Here is a 17,691-nt window from a genome sequence, read left to right as displayed (position 1 = left end):
CTCCTGCCTCAGCCCCCCAAGTAGCTAGGATTACAGGCATGTGCCACTATGCTTGGCTAATTTTGTATTTTCAGTAGAGATGGGGTTGCACCATGTTGGTCAGGCTGGTCTCGAACTCCTGATCTCAGGTAATCCACCTGCCTCAGCCTTCCAAAGTGTTGGGATTATAGGCGTGAGCCACCATGCCTGGGCCCGGGCAGCAGCATTCTTTCTCCCCTTCACTCACTCTTCTCTCTCTGGACTGAGTTCTGGGAGCATTGCTGTAACCTCACTGCCCTGAATACAGCACAGATTCTGCAGAGGAGCAAGGCAGGGTCAACAGCCAGGGCAAGCTCATAGACCCTCTGTAGAGCCAGGAAGGGAAAGAGAGTTGAAGGTGGGAGCGAAAGAACAAGGTGGGCAAGGGTTTACATTTTACTTTCACCTTTTACTTCTTGCTGAGCATCTGCTGAGCAGCAGTGTCCAGCCCTGTGCTGATGGCAAAGATGTGGGAGTTTAGAGTCCCTGCCTTCCAGGGCGCGAAGCTCCAATGAGGAGCTGGGCCCCGTGAAAGGGTGGACTTTACTCCATGTAAAGTCAGGAGATGGTGTTTAGGAACTCATATAGTGTGGGTTTGAATTCTAGCTCTGCCTCTCATTTCCAAGTGACCGGCACCAAACACCTTTCTTGTCCTCTCTGAGACATGTTTCCTGATTGGTAAATTGGGCAGAAAGAACCACCTCGTAGGATTATTGTGACAATCTTTTAAAATCAATGTATTGAAGTATAATATACATGCAGAGGTGTGAGCAAACCATAGGTGAACAACTAGACAAGTTTGCAAATTTTTCATATAAATAGAAGCCTAGTCAAGAGAGAACATTAAAAGTACCCCCCAGAAACCCCTTGTCTTCATCTGCTAATCCCTACTGCTCCCCATCCTGACACCATAATTTTTACCTCTTTTTAAACATCTTACTGAATGGAATTGCACAGAACGTGTCCTTTGTGAAACTGGTCCGTGTTGTGATTGTAGCAGCAGTGCTGTCATTCGTACCCGTTGCCCCCTGGGATCCCCTCTACACATGAACCCCAGCCCATTCATTCTACTGTGCATAGGCATTTAGGTCTCCGGATATTTTGAGTTTGGGACTCTTACGCACAAAACTGTTAGGTCTTTAAGTGAACACATGTGGCCATTTCTGCCAGGTGTACATCTACGAGTGGGATTGCTGGGCTTATGTTCAACTTGGATAGACACAGCCAAACATTTTCATAGTGTGGCTGAGCATGTCTGCACTCCCTCCAGTGGTGTATGAGAGTTTCACTTGCTTCACATCCTCACCAGCACTTGGTATTATCAGACTTTTTCATTTTACCATTGAATAGTGGCCTAGCGGCAGGTATTTAATTATGATTTTAACTTACATTTTCCTAATCAGTACTCACAGTGAGTACCTTTTTATATATTTTTGTCCATTAGCATGTCCTAGCCTGTTCAAAGCTTTTGCTCATTTTAAATTTGGTTTCTGTTTTTCTATTAGAGATTTACGATAATTGTTTTCTATGTTCTGATATGAGTTCTCTGTCAGGTGTGTGTATTGTAGATATCTCCTTCTATTCTGTGGCATGCCTTTTCATTCCAAGTTGAGACCTTTGATGAAGAAAAATTCTTAATTTATTAATATTTTTCCTCTAGAATAGTGCTTTTTTAATGACCTGGCCAAGAAATTTTTGCCTATCCAAAGGTCAAGAAGATATTATCCTTGGTTTTCTTCTAGATGCTTTAGGGTGTTAACCTTTTGCGTTTGTATCTACAATCATCTGGAAATATTCGTGTGTGGTAGGAAGTAGGAGTCAATATTTACTTTTTCCTCAATGGATACTGGTTGACCCAGCAGCATTTTTTTGTCTCACTTCCCTGCCATGTCTCCTTTTTCATAAATCAAGTGATCTTATATATTTGGGTTTGTTTCTGAATTCTATTTGGTTCCATTGGTCAATTTATTTACCTGTATCAATACCACATTGTTTTAGTTACCATTAAGTCTTGCTGTCTGCTGATATACACCCTCCAGCTTAGTTCTTCACCAAATGGTCTTGGTTGTTCTTGCTCCTTTGCATTTTAGTATCTAAGCTGCTAGGATGATTGTGATTGTATTGTCATTAGGTCAATGTGCATAAAATGTAAATCTTTAGATTATCAAGTCTGTGACCCATGAACCTGGCATATCTCCACATTAATATAGATTTTCCTTAATTCATCACAATAATACATTAGAGTTTTCAGCATAGAGGTCATACGCAACTTCGGTTATATTCATTCCCAAGCATACACATTTTGCAAATTATATGTTTTTCAATGTCTTTTTTGATTTATTTGTTGCTAGTATATGGAAGTTCAGTTGGTTTTTGTATATTAATTTATTGTGAGAAGTAAATGAGATTATGGGTAAGCCCCAGAGACATAGTGGCGCTCACTAACTCATACCTACACATGGAAGAACTGAGGCAGGTCAGGGTGGCAGGCTCAGTCCTAAAGGATATGGCCAGTGAAGGAAGGCATCAGGGTGTGGAAGTTGATGAGCTCACAAGGGCAGGATTTTCATGATGAGTAAAAGGAGGGAGAATCTCTACGAAGGGAAACAATGTGAGAACCACAAGAAAGCCATCTTGCAGAGACTTGAATGGATGAGAATGTTGGTACTGCACTTTAGAGTTTGTAAAGCCCTTTGCGTCCATTGTATCATTGATCCTCACTGTGTGCCTATGAGGTCACCACCTGTGAGCTCTTTATGTCATTTTCAGAGATAAGGAACTGGGCTCAGAGAGTAAAGAGGCTTGGCCGAGTTCTCCCCATGAGGAAGTAGTTGTAAGATCAGTTTCGATCACAGCCTTTTCATTTCACCACTTAGTGGAGGGGTTTTCTAAGACTATCGGATGGGAGCATGGGTCTTGATGAGATAGGCTATGGGAGCAGGGAAAGGTTATCAGGCAGATAAGTGACCCAAGTGTTGAAATCTGTGTTTAGAATGACCTTTGTGTAGAATGGGTTGGAGGCAGAAGAGGTAAGCCGGCTGCCTTGGGGGTTGTCATTACATGCTAGGCATGAGATGATGCAGGCCCCAAGGTAGGGAGCAGAGAGGGTGAAAATGAGCAAATGCAGAGGCGAGAACCACAGAGTGTGGCTTAGTACCCCGAGGTCAGGTCTACAGGTCTCCACGGACAATGTACACGTACAAGTGAAGAACACTCTCTTGGGCTTTTGGTTCTTAACACTCTCTCCATTAAAAAAAAAGTGAAATGTGCATGCCTTTACCTTCTCTTAACTAATCTTGTGATTAAAACAAAAACAAACAATAAACTCCTTCTTTCTCATCCTCTGCTCTGATGGCTGCGGGCTCCCAGCTCTTATTCCACACTGACCTGGTTATCTTCAGAAGGGCAGCTGTGCTCTGGTCTCCCAGAGATGGTTTGCCTTGGCTGTGCTCATCCTGTTAGCTCAGTCCTTCATCCAGTGACTCCCTTTTAAATGGCTCTGGCATGGCCGGTGCTTCTTCAACATGAGGCTGAACTTGCTGGTGGGCATTTGCCAACAATCCTTTCTCTCTTCTCAAAGCGTGTTTGTTTGCTGATCCAGCCAGAGCCTCTCAGTTGGAAAGAGCGGTTATGAAGCTGCCCATGGGGAGATGATGAAAGGAAGCCCCAGAGAGAATGACTCACTCAAGACCACACAACTAGTCAATGGCCCAGCAGAGCAAGTTCAAGTCCAGGATGTCTGACCTCCAGTCCATTGTCATTTCTACTCCACCATCAAGAAAGAGGGGTTGGAGCATCTATTGCTTGGGCAACCCTGAGATTTCCTATATTCAGTTGGTTTTGCCTCTGGTGGAAGCCTGATTTGCTGACTTGGAAGATTTCCATTGATCCTAGGCCTGAAGGAATAGAGAGGCCTGGATTTGGGCAGGCAGGATGCACATTAGGCCAGATGTGCAGTGGCCACAGCTGGTTACTCTCTCCTCTGTGACCTGAAGTTGCAGCCAGAAGACCCTGAGTCCCTCCATCCTGCACTCCAGCCAAGCTGACATCTCAACAGTGTGTCTCACACTCTCTCCTTGCTGGTAGGAGCTGCTACTCTACATAACTCATATTCCCTTCTCTAGAATGGACCATCTGTCTCCCCAGAACAACCAGGTGTGGAGGAAAAACTGAAGTAGAAACGGGCTGCCTGCTTGGAAATGGCTCTCCGTGTAAACTGCTGAAATTGTATCCCTCTCCGGGTTTCCAGAACAGACTCCAGTCTGTTCGGGCGGCTATAAAAAAATACCATGAACGAGGTAGCCAATAGGCAGCAGAAATATATTTCTCACAGTTCTGGAGGCTGAGAAGTCCAAGATCAAGGTGCCAGCAGATTCAGTGTCTGGTGAGGACCCACTTTCTGGTTCATAGCAGGTGCCTTCTTGCTATGTCTTCAGATGGTGGAAGGGACAAGGTAGTTCTCTGAGGACACTCATCCCATTTATGAGGGCTCCACCCTCATGACCTAATCACCTCCCAAAGGCCCTACCTCCTAATACCATCACATTGGTCACTAAGTTTCGACATATGCATTTTTGGGGGACACAAACATTCAGACCATTCAGAGCATCCCTTTCTCATGAGACAGTTCCAGAACACATCTGAGCATCCATGAAATGTCTTCTTTTCAGTCCTGACCAGTGCAGCCACTGGGGAGATCACTGGGTGGGGATACCTTCTCCAGAGCTCTTCTCAAGCCCAGTCAGGCTCCATCCATCCCACTTCTGAGCCCCCAGGGATGCTCCATGGTGCATGAGGATGGAAGAGAAAGTGCCCTATTTTATTCTATTCTATTCAAAGAATTCTATTCTTGAAATATCCAGTGGGAACAACATGTATGAGTATCTACTACTATATGCTAGACATCATCAGACAACTCCCATGCACTATCACATCCTCTCATCTTTAAAACCCCAGGGTGTAAAGATCAGTGATTTTTAACTGAGAAAGATTTTGCCCCCTACCCACCCACCTAAGGAATATTTGGCAACATCTAGAGACATTTTTAAAGGTCACTACTGGTGGAAGAGGGGAGTGAGTGCAACAGGCACATAGTATGTAGGGGCCAGGAATGCTGCTAAATATCCTACCACACACAGGACAGCCCCTTACAACAGAGAATTACCTAGCCTTTGTCAATAATGCCAAGGTGGAGAAGCCCAAGCACAACTTAAATGCGAAAGGAAAAACTACAGTTCAAAGCAATTAGGTAGCAGTTCTTACAGCTAGTCAAGAAGGAGCTACGTTACAGTCCTCATCTGTTTGACCTTAGAGCCTATGCTTTTTTGGTCACCAAATGCTCCTGGTGCTCAGTAGCAACTGCCCCCAGGTCATATCTGTCATATCTGTGAGATAACTCATTCTACTGTTTTCCACATGGCCAGCAAACACCATTCTGCATCTGCCAGATCAGAGGCCCAGCAGGCTCAGAGAGCAGCTGCTCAGAGGCAAGCCTTTCCCACCAGTGCTCTGGAGGGCTACAGAGGCATGAGCCGCCACCTCTTCCTCCCTGAAACTTGAAGTCTCTAATGAGTCATTATGGTGTGTGCACATGAAAGGCCTTGTAAGTGCCAGTGAGGGTATTGCCAAGAACCCCATGGCTGTCAAAGGACTGTGGACCCTCGTGGTGACTAGAAAAGTCCCTCTTCATGGAAAGGCAGAACTAGAGTGAGTCTTGGAAGGCCTGGTGGTGGGATTGCAGTACTCAGAGGAGAAGTTCAGGTCCTAACATCAGAGAGAAAGGAGCCTGTTTCTGAAGGTCAGGGGGTGGCCAGGGGCTATACTTTGGGGGGCTGGTAGCAGAATCAACTATAATGTTAGTCCATCCTTCCACCAACTCTTTTCTCTCTTATCTCCTGTATTAGTCCATTTATTTTTTCATTGCTATAAAGGAATACCTGAGACTGGGTAATTTATACAGAAGAGAGGGTTATTTGGCTCACAGTTCTCCTGGTTGTACAAGCATGGCCCCAGCATCTGCTCAGCTCTGGTGAGGCCTCAGGAAGCTTTTACCCATGGTGCAAGGTGAAGGGGGAACAGACATATCACATGGTAATAGAGGGAACAAGAGAGAGAGAGGAGGAGATGCCAGCCTCTTTTCAATGACCAGCTCTTGTGCAAACGAATTCAGCAAGAACTCACTCATAACTGTGAGGAGGGCACTCAGCCATTCTTTTTTTTTTGAGACAGAGTTTCGCTCTTGTTGCCCAGGCTGGAGTACAATGGTGCGATCTTGGCTCACTGCAACTTCTGCCTCAGGTGCAAGCGATTCTCCTGCCTCGGCCTCCCAAGTAGCTGAGATTACAGGTGCCCACCACAATGCGCAGCTAATTTTTTTTTTTTTTTTTTTTTTTGTATTTTTAGTAGAGATGGGGTTTCACCATGTTGGCCAGGCTGGTCTTGAACTCCTGACCTCAGGTGATCTGCCCACCTCAGCCTCCCAAAATGCTGGGATTATAGGCGTGAGCCACCGTGTCCAGCCCACTAAGCCATTCTTGAGGGATCCACCCCGGTGACCTAAACACCTCCCACCAGGCCTCACCTCCACCCTTAGACATCAAATTTCAACATGAGATCTGGAGGGGACAAACATCCAAATGATATCCTCTCCCACCTCACAATCTTACCCTTGTCCTGCTTCTGCAGTGATTTTCTGCAACCATTCCTATAACCATTACGTTAAAAAATACTGAGTAGACACCGTCTTTGCTGAGTAGCTCAGGGAGAACAACTGTTCTTACTGCCATTGCAGCCACCCAGGCCCTGGGGAATGATTTGAAAGAACAGATAAGCAAAGTGTGAGCTGCAGATCATCGGCATAGACCTGGCTGGTTAGAGAAGAATTCAGCCTAGAGAGGAGGTAGAAGGTAAGTCTGGGAGGTACTTGTGAGCGGTTTTTTAGAGAGCCTTGAATGCCAGGCTAATGTCCAGGTGGAAGGTAGGGAGTGCAGCTCCCAGAACTGGCTGGATCTAGGGAGGAAGGATGAGAGGAGGAGAGCTGGGTCTGTCCGGAGTGATGTCGCTGACAGTGCTTTAAGGAAGGGAACTGTTAGGACCACCCTGCCCCTTCCTCCCTCCCTGCTCTGCTGTGCCCACCAATTCTCCTGGTACTTCTTGAAATAACATTAGCGCAATCGACTCCCCAGCTATTAAAGGGGAAGGCAGTTCCACATTCAGGCGGTGCTGCTTTTTTATTTCAAGTGTTCTCACTGCTAATGGGACATGGGGTCTGAACACATGTGCACGCGCCTCCGTGCATGTGGCAGCGGGAGGAATTATCCCCATGAATGTCAATGAATGGGCAGGGACAATGAGGTACAGTGAATGAGCAAGTTGTAAGGGGGCCTTTCACAGAGGTCTGAATGACAAGTGAACTCTGAGGAAGACTGCCAGCAGGAACACGAGCCACATCCAGAGAATGAGAGAGGACTGTTACGCCTGACAAAGCCAGGCTGCGGGAAGAGCCAAAGTCCTTCCAATTAGCACTATTACTGGGCAGATGAAAGCAGAAGGAAGGGTACACCCTTATTGTGGGCTACTCTAAGAAGATCAGGGCCGATTCTTCGAAAGAAAGAACTGAGAAAACGAGGGAAATCCAGCCTCATCTGGGGTTGGGGTGGTGCCTAAGGGAATAAGAGCACTTTCACTGTCGCCTGTGTAGGAGGATGGCCTAAGGCCTCCTTCACCTCTTTTCTCGGTCAGTAGCAATTCTACTTCTTGGGATGGAAGTGAAATCAGGAAAAGAAAATTCACTGGCAATTTCAGCAATTTTTTTTTTTTTTTGAGACAGGGTTTCTCTCTGTCGCCCAGAGATCATGGCTAACTGCAGCCTCAACCTCCTGGGCTCAGGTGATCCTCCCACCTCAGCCTCCTGAGTAGCTGGGACTACGGGCATGTGCTACCATGCCCAGCTTATTTGTTTGTTTGTTTTTATTAGAGTTGGGGTCTCACCATGTTTCCCATGCTGGTCTTAAACTCCTGAACTCAAGCAATCTGCTCACCTTGGCCTCCCAAAGTGCTGGTATTACAGGCATAAACCACCATGCTCAGCCTTTTTTTTTTTTTTTTTTGAGACAGAGTCTTGCTCCATCACCCAGGCTGGAGCTCACTGCAGCCTGGAACTCCTGGACTTAAGCGATCCTCCCACCTCAGACTCCCAGTAGCTGGGACTTCAGGTGCATGGCACCACGCCCAGCTAATTTTAAAATGTTTTGTAGACATGGGGGGGTCTCACTATGTCACCCAGGCTGGTCTCGAACCCCTGGCCTCAGGCGATTCTCTCAATTCAGCCTTCCAAAGTCCAGCAATTTCTGAGGCAAATAGCTAGATGTCTGCTATTTTTTATTTTCCTGTCACCAGCCCACTAACATATCTTCCAACTTCTTTGAGCCTGTCTGATTTCCCTCCCTCCTTCCTTGGATGGCTGTTTAGCTGGGTAAATGGAGACAAAACAATGTTAGTCTTCAAGAAGCCCAAAGACTAGCAGAGGGGATAGACAGATAAAGAACAGGTTACTTCAGAAACAGAATGAAATCAATTCTCTAAGAGTTTCAGTCTGCCATTGTACAATAACAGACAAGGCAGCAAGGAAAACATAGGATGGCTTCCTGGAGGAAGGACCTTGAAGGATGGGTTTTCACAGGCAGAAGGCTGGAGATATAGGGACAAGTTTTGTGAAAGAGATTCTAGGTTGTGCCTGTGGCACATGAGAGCATTATGTGCTGAGTGGCATTTGGAAGAAATGGTGAGAAAGCACTGACAGGTGACAGGACAAACAAAACTGGCAATTGGGGTTGGGACCCAGGGCATAAAGGGTCATGAATGTACTGCAGGGAGTGAGTACAGATCTCCGAGGAAAGAAATTAAGACAATTATTGGAGAGAGGAGAGGCTGGAAAAGAACCTGAAGCTGTCAAGTCTGTGTTTTAGAAAGGCAGTGCCTAGTTGCTGCAATGTGGAAGATCTATTTGAGCTAGGAGAGAACTAAGGCAGAAAGTCCATTCATTCATTCGATGAATATGTATTGAGCTCCATATTAGCAGCAGCAAATCCATACAGGCCTGCAGCAACCCCAGTTCTTGCCTCCTCAGAAGAAAGAATTAGACAGAGGAGGTATAAGGCAGAGTGAGAAACTGAGGCAAGTTTTAGAGCAGGAGTGAAAGTGTATTAAAAACTATCAGGGCAGGAATGAAATGGAGTGAAGCACACTTGTAAGAGAGCCCGGTGGGAGGCTTGTGAGACAGTCAAGTGTACGGTTTGACCTTTGACTTGGGGTCTTATGTTGGCATCTTCCTATTGCGTTATTTCCTCCTGATTCTTCCCTTTGCGTGGGCTGTCCACATGCACAGTGGCCTGCCAGCACTTGGGAAGGGCAAATGCTGTACATGCACCGTGTGTTTACTGAAGTTGTGTGCATGCTCATTTGAGGAATTCTCCACTTACCTGTCTCGTTCCCAGAGGAAGGTAATATACCAGTTATACCATTTTGCCTCTTAGTGCGCATGCTTGAACCCACACACCCAACTGCTGAGATCTTATCAGGAAGCTGCTGATCACCAGCTTCAGGTGTTTCTACTTACTGGGAGACTGCCGTTCCCTGGCACCGGCTGTGACCAATTATTATTTTAGAGACACACTGTAACAACCACCTGACCATCTGATGATCACCTGACATTCCTGGGTTGGGGACTCTCCTGCCCTGCTCATGCCTGCCCGACTACCTACTGTAAGACAACTATGTGCCAGGCGCTGTGCTAAGTGATACATACAGTGGTGAGCAAGACGCTCCAAGGTGCTCATAGTAGATAAGACTGTTTCCACACACACATTCTCCTGCTCCCAGCCTTCCCTCCAGTCCCAGGGTTCCCAAGCTCTGCACCAAGCTGGAATTGGCATTAGACACAGCAAGTCCTACTGGGAAATGGCCAGGAGGCTGACAAATCCTGCTGTTTTGGATCTTGCACCAGATTCTTGGCACTATGGTGCACAGAAACAGAGAAAAGGGTGCTTTTAGGACAGTTCGCCCACCTGGAGTTGCTGGAATTTTCTAACACCCCACCCTACTTCCTCCAACTCATAGATTAGCCTACAAAGTGAAAATCCACAGTTAAAGGCCCAGTTCTTAAACCATTTCTTGGTTTGTCCTGTTGGAATTAATACCAGCCTTATATACTTGTTACTGGAAAGAGGTCCTCATCCAGTCCCCAAGAGAGGGTTCTTGGACCTTGCTCAAGAAAGAATTCAGGGCAAGTCCATAAAGTGAAAGCAAGTTTACAAAACAAAAGAATGGCTACTCCATAGGCAGAGCAGCAGCATGGCTGTTCAGCTGAATATACTTATAGTTATTTCTTGATTATATGCTAAAAAAAAGGGGTGTATTATTCATGAGTTTTCCAGAAAAGGGGTGGGTACTTCCCAGAACTGAGGGTTCCTCCCCTTTTTAGACCATATACGGTAACTTCCTGACATTGCCAGGGCATTTGTAAACTGCCAAGGCACTGCTGGGAATATCTTTTAGCATATTAATACACTATAATTAGCATATAATGAGCAGTGAGCACGACCAGAGGTCACTTTCATCGCCATCTTGGTTTTGGTAGGTTTTGGCCTGCTTCTTTACCACAGCCTGTTTTATCAGCAAGGTCTTTATGACCTGTATCTTCTGCCTACTTCCTGTCTCATCCTGTGACTTAGAATGCCTTAACTTCCTGGCAATGCAGCCCAGTAGGTCTCAGCCTTATTTTACCCAGCCCCTATTCAACATGGAGTTGCTCTGGTTCAAATGCCTCTGACATGCTTACCCTTAATCCTAATGTCCAGTATTGGGAACACCTTTAATAAATAAACCGTTTTCCTCTGATCTAACACCGTTAACAATCAACCCAGAAGACTTCTATTACCAAATATGTGGGGTTTTCCCAACCAACAAGAAAACAATCAGCTCTGCAGAGGACCCTCTGATGTCCTCTCATTCAGTTCATTTATGGCACTACCTACCTGGAGATTAATTCACCAGGTTCTTTCACCGGTACTTCTGACTGGCTATAAATTGGAGTTCCCATGACCCCAGCCTTGGGTTTGATTAATTTGCTAGAGCAGCTCACAGAACTCAGTGAAACACACTTACTGATTGATTGTACAGGATATTACAAAGGTTATAGATGAAGAGATGCGTAGAGAAAGGCAGGGGAGAAGAGGTGGGGTGCTTCCATGCCCTCTCTGGGCACGCCACCCTCCAAGACCCTCCAGGTGTTCAACTATCCAGAAACTTCCTGAGCCCTGTCCTTTTGGGTTTTTATGGAGGCTACATTGCATAGGCATGATTGATTAAGCCATTGGCCATTGGTGATCAACTTAACCTTCAGCCCCTCTCTCCTCCCCAGAGGTTAGGGGCAGTGGCTGAAAGTCCCAACCATCTAATCCTGCTTTGGTCTTTCTGGTGACCTGCCCTATTCTGAAGCTACCAACCATCAGTCAAAAAAAAAAAAAATCACTCTGGAGACTCTAAGGATTTTAGGATGCCAGGAAATGGGGTCAAAGACCAAATATATATTTTATAATATCATAGTCATCCATTCATTAAACCAGCGTATCTTAAAATGAATCTATCCCAGGATTATATTATTTCTTGATAACCAAAAGGCCTCTTAAACATTTTCTTTCTTTCTTTATTTTTTGGAAGTAGTTATAATGGGGGAGTAGGTAGGGGGCTACTAGCTTTATAGACTTCTCCTCCCATTAAAATGTGCTCCAGTCCCAAAAGCCTGCCTTCATTTCTGCAGGCTACACCATTTCTTCTACCAATGTTGAAATGCACTCAACCACATACCTCCTTTCTTGCAGCTAAGCCCTGACTCCTTTTAGTTAATAACAGCTCACCCCGGCACGTGACATCTGCAAAAAAGAAATCCAATCCTCATAACCAGCAGCTATGATACAGTCACTGCATTCAGCTCGTACTGCTGTCCTTGCCGTGCACCCTCACCCTTCCCCACAGGGCCCCTTCTCTCTGCCCAGTCACTCATTTACATCACAATGGAGGTCCTCTCCGGAGTCCCAGTCTTACCCCCTCCCTCTGCTGCTAGGACTGGACCCACCAGCACTTTCCATCTTCCTCGTCCTTCCTTGTTTCCTTCTCTTTCTCCTCTCTTACCGCGAGATTGCCCCTTACCCTTTAGGATTCCCTCACCTATGCCTTCTTAGATTTTTTCTCCTGCTTAGGCCCTTCCCCAACTCCCAGCCCACCTCTCTCGGATCTGCAGGAAAGCTTCTCCCGGATGGGGGAAGTAAGGCTGGGAGCTAACCCATATGGACAATTCTTTTTTTTTTTTTTTGAGATGAAGTCTTACTCTGTTGCCCAGGCTGGAGTGCAGTGGCGCGATCTCGGCTTACTGCAACCTCTGCCTCCCGGGTTCAAGCGATTCTCCTGCCTCAGCATCCCAAGTAGCTGGGATTACAGCTGCCCGCCACCACACCTGGCTAATTTTTGTATTTTTAGTAGAGATGGGGTTTCACCATGTTGGCCAGGCTGGTCTCGAATTCCCGACCTCAGGTGATCCACCCGCCTCAGTCTCCCAAAGTACTGGGATTACAGGCTTGAGCCATGGCGCCCAACCATAATTCTTTCTGTCCCCAGTTAATGACTTATCCATCTCTTCCACACACATTAGTCTCTGTCCCCCACCCACTGCCCTTCAGAGACTTCCCTCCAGGAAGCAAATATCATAATCCTGAGAGGTAATCCCATTGAGACACACACACACACACACACACACAGTCTCATGGCAGCCACTCTATCTTTGTTTTTGATCACAGCGCTCCAAGGAGCCCACTCAGTGAGGGACCAAGGGTTAGGTCAAGGGGTCACTGAGAACTAATTCAATCTTTTGTACAAATCCTAACTTCCAGTTTAGGTGGGGCCACCAATGCATCCCGCTTTACTAGGACTTTCCTGGTGATTTAGCACTGACATCCCACATCCCAGAAATTCCCACAGTCCCAGGCAGATCAGGACAGTTGGTTGTGCTGTGTCCCAGATTATTTTCACAAAGTGGAGCTTGGAGTGCAGAAAAGCTTGACACCAAGGGAGTGTTGACGCTGGTACACGCACTTACGCCCCATTGGGTTACGCTGTCCAGCTGTAATCTTATCTCCACATAAGGGGGGTCTAACACTCAGGCCCACAGACTCCAACACGCCCACAGCCTTGGACCCAATGCTCAGGCCAGAGTGCCACTGAGGCATGAGTGCCCACATGGAGAAGCCTCCATCACACACCGGGATGGAGATGATTGCCGCTATGCTCCAAGCTACCTAGTGTATTCCAAGGGGTTCCCTAGGATGAGGAGAAGGGATGAAAAGTTCGTAAACACCCACTGTGTAGAGTGTTTTATGGTGTTGCATTTGGGAAAGGGTAGCTGGTAGAACATAGGCACCATAAAATAAAATATGATGCATAAACACACGCTTATCCATTCATTCAACAAACAAGCACTGAGTCCTGGGCCAGAAGGTACTGTGCTCGAAGCTGGGAGTACAGTGTTGGGTGAAACACAGTCTTGCCATCTACTGAGAAAGAGCTCAAAGTAGAGAGCAGCTGTGCTACAGAGTGATTAATGCCCACTGTAAGAACACGCAGAAGGGGCCTCACAGATACGGGAAGGCTTCATAGCGGAAGAGTGCCTTCTGAGCAAAGTCCCAGGGGCTTTGGGCCTAGGGAGCAGCGTGGGAAAACCTAGGGCAGGGTCCGAGGGAGAAAATGACAGATTTACAAACTCCAGTCTCAGAATAGATGGAGGGCAGGACTGGGGAGGGGAGGAGAGGAAGTGGTGGCGGATGACTTGAAGATACAAAGATACACAAAGTCCCAGTCATGAAGGCCTTCTCTGCCATGTTAGGACATTTGGGCTTTATTTTGGGGGCAATAGGGTAGCCTTGGCAGAGCTAGGAAAAAAAAAACAAACATAACAGGTCTATTAATTTCCCAAGGGAACTATGATAGCAACTTAGACTAAGACAGTGGCTATGGAATCTCAGGGAAATGCTGGTTTTGAGGAAAAGCAATACTGAGACAGGGCTTGGTGGCTGGTCAGATGTAGGGTGAGGGCTGAGTGGGAATCAAAAGTTCCTGGTTTGCTTAGGTTTCTTGGGACCGGTTTCTGGCTTGATCACAGTTGTGCTATTCACTAACACCGGGATTCCAGAAGGAGGGGCACGCTGAAGGCAGATGGATCCTGGCAAGCAAGAGAGAATGAAGAATTCCACTGTGGATGTGTGAGGGTGAGATGTGGCCCCTCCGAGGGAAGCGCAGTTGGATGTTTAGGGCAGGAGCTCAGGGGAGAGGATTTGGCTGCCGATAACGATCTAAAAATCATCCCCATGTGGATGCAGCTGACGCCGTGCAGAAGTAGCAGAGGTCAGGGTCTCAGATACAGCCTGAAAAGCATCCACATTTAGAGAATGAAAGAGGTAAAGGTGACAGAGGACAGGCTGGGCAACAGGAGGAAAGCCAGGCAATCACGGTATCACATAAGCCAAGGAAGCAGTGTTTCAAAAAACACAGACTGAAAAAGAAAGAGACAGAGCCGCCGAGAGGTCAAGTTTGCTAACTATTGGGAAGGTCCATTGGATTTAGCAACATCCCGGAGGGCAGTTCTAGTGGATTGGTGGGGACAGAAACCAGGGCCTCTGTGGATTGAAGAGCCAATGAGAAATGATCGAGCAGCAATAGTGAGTATGATGTTCTGTCTCTCTCGAGAAGCTTGGCTGTGAACAGGAGAAAAGACAGTGGTCCCTGGAGAAGAAAATGGAGTCCAGGAGCTTGTATGTTATTTTTGAATTGGGAGACTTGTGCACGTTTAAATGCTCATGGGAGAGAATAATAGAAAACTGGAAGTGAGAAGGTTGGCGTTGACGAGAGTCACGCCATGGCTGGAAGGATTAGTCTGAGATGAAGACAGACTTCTGTTTCACGGTGACAGGCACAGAGGAGGCAGCAGTCATGTCAATTGCAGGTTTATGAGTTCAGGGAATTGAGGGAGTTTCCTCCCAATGATTCTACTTATCTCTGTATTATAGAGATGAAGTTGTCTGTAGGGAGTGTGGCAGCAGAGGTGGGTACAGGGCTTTGTCAGTGGCAAAGGATTGATAAGATTTGAGAAATGCAACAGGGAGCAGGAGAAGCACAGGGCAGCTAGGGGGTCTTGATTCTAGGGTCCCCATCGGCATCTGGGCTCAAAAAAGAGTTCCATATCTAGTGGACAAAGGCACCACTTCAAAATACAAAGACCACCCAGCAGGGAAAACCAATGAGGACCTGATCTGGGAAGGGGGGTCGGGCTCAGAAGGGAGAATTGGGCATGAGCAAAGCCACAGGGGAGGAAAAAAGCAAGACAGGCCCTTGAGGGTGGTCAAGGGACACCAGTAAGGTCACTCTGGAGGTCAGATGCAACCCAGAGTATCAGCAACTGCACATCGTGGATCAGTCAAGAAGCAGGCCCAGTCATTCTAGCCTGAAATAGTGGGAGATGACCTGGGAAGACAGGTTGGGCTTAGATTGCATCGGACCTTGAATGCCAAGTTAAATGTGTTCATTGTCTGACATGATTCATGACATGATTCTATTAAGGCAGATTCTGTTCTGCTCAGTGCTATGCCTACAGGGCCCTGATGGAGACTGTGCACAATAAATGTTCAATAAGTACTTGTGAATATTGAAAAAATGCACAGGTGCTCCCAGCAGCTCACCCCTCCAGTGGCTGTTCTTTCTACCTGTCAAAGCTCGTGCTGACACATATACTGGGAGGTGACCCCCAGCTGCGCCTGCCCCACCAGGCACATCAAGCCAGGCCCCGGCCCTGCTTTCACCTGGCTCACCTATGGCTAGTCTGTCCAGCAGCCGCTGTGCACCCACCAAACCACAGGCAATGGAAATGCATAGTCTTGGGTTTGAATTCTTAACAGAGCATAGGACTGGCATTGCTTTATTCAGACACAGTCAAGGAAAGCAAGGGGGAGGGAGAGGCACTTTTCCACCATCCCTGCACTGGTGAAGCAGCCGCGGTCAGGGAGGTTGTTCCCGGCAGAGGGAAGAGTAGGTGGGAAAGAACCGAGAGGATGGCAAGTGGGGCCTATGAGTCACTCAGCGTCACCAGGGCCAGAAGGGCAAGGAGGTTCAGAAGCAAAGTGGGAGTGACCCCGAGCATCTACAGGTGGCTCTTCGGAGCCTCTTTAAGCACCTCTGGCCTTGCTGCTGGTAACACTCACCAGGAAGGTTCATGGAGACAGAGGGGGCACAGCTGAGGGACTTAGGTGGCAGCTGGGGGTCAACACTGCAGGAGCCCTGGGCTTCCAACAAGAGGTTAATTATCTCACTGTCAGGGGCTGTGGGGTCCGCAGACTCCAGGAGAGTGGAAACATGGCCGGATGCTCAACCCAGGCTCAGCGGCTCCTGAGCTAAATGTGAGGCTCTAGTTCACTGAGAAGCCTTGCAGGAGGAGGCAAGGAGCTTGAGGAATCAGGACAGAGGTGACACAGAAGTCAAAATTCCTCAGCCAGACACATCAAAGGGTACCAAGAGAGCTTTAACTCAGGACAGGTAGAGACTCGTTGGGAATGGCCACAGGCTTCCTGGCTTGTGCACACAGACTCCCATGCTGTTGAGCACAGAAAAATACACTCAGGCACACACAGACAGTGCCAGGTACCCAAAGCTGCCCTCCCTGAGGGACCAGGTTAAACTCTTCGTGCCACGCCAGGTCATTTCCAGCACCCAAAGTCAGGAATCTGAGCTGTGCTTGCTGCTGGGGCTTCCTCAATTCCAATCCTTTCTGGGTTCCGAAACCCAGAAATGTGAAATCAACCAGGTCTCCCTGTTCCACCCCTTCCCTCTCCACACACACAAACACACACACACACACACACAGGACACACTCAGTACATCTAAAAGATGAGCCCTACTGAAGTAGGGGTGAGGGGTAAGGCCAGAAGGGGAGGGAGTGTCTTTAAGACTTGTACTGTGTTTCCCCCACCCTTCCTCCTGTCCCACACCTGCCCACCTCCTGGAGGAGTCTGTGCCTTTTGTCCTAAGTTCTCCCTCTTCCCTGTCCAAACCAGAGCCCTCCCAGGCGTGGCACAGGTGGCAGAGGGCTTTCCAGCCTGCCTGCTTCTTTCTACTCTGTCTTGCCACCTCTGTCCTTCGCCATATTCTTGCCCCATCCAAACTCACAAGCTCCAAATTTCCCTTAATTTTCCCTGGAAAGACAGCACTTATCACCTGCCCTCAGCTGCTGTTGATGGCTGATGACACGGGAAGCTGCAGGCTGCTGGGGTGCAGGGCGGGAGACTTGGCTTCATCCTTGGTCTGATGGGAGTATTTTTGTAGCAGTGCCTCTCAGCATAGAATGCTCTTCCCCCTCCACCTATGCCTCCTTCCTGCTCTGTTGTGGAAGAACAATGTAAGAGGAAAGAGCACTGGAGAGGGAGCTGGGGGGTCAGGCTTCCAGCCCAGCTCTGCCCCTGCCTTGCTGAGTGGTCTAGGACATGCCACCTACGCTCTGTGGGCCTCGCGGTGCACTGAAGCATCGCTGGCCTTAACAGCTTTTCTCCATTCTGTGGTTCCATCTGTGATCTGGTACCA

The 17,691-nt window shown here is 47.6% G+C and overlaps 1 protein-coding gene across 3 annotated transcripts in view; it reads left to right on the top strand.

Annotated features, from left to right (window-relative positions):
- The window catches only part of LZTS1 (leucine zipper tumor suppressor 1), a 58,069-nt gene that overhangs the window by 16,515 nt on the left and 23,863 nt on the right, over positions 1 to 17,691 (top strand). Inside the window, exon 1 of one of the 3 annotated variants that reach the window (XM_057302986.2) lies at positions 13,457 to 14,783. The exons of the other annotated variants lie outside the window; for them this stretch is intronic. The gene's annotated coding sequence lies outside the window, so the exon portion shown is untranslated. Of the gene's footprint in view, positions 1 to 13,456; positions 14,784 to 17,691 lie in introns of those variants that run through there. 3 annotated transcript variants of the gene reach the window in all.

Source organism: Pan paniscus, chromosome 7 (assembly GCF_029289425.2).
Source record: "Pan paniscus chromosome 7, NHGRI_mPanPan1-v2.0_pri, whole genome shotgun sequence".
NCBI lineage: Eukaryota > Metazoa > Chordata > Mammalia > Primates > Hominidae > Pan > Pan paniscus.
This window is presented reverse-complemented; position numbering and strand designations above follow the sequence as displayed.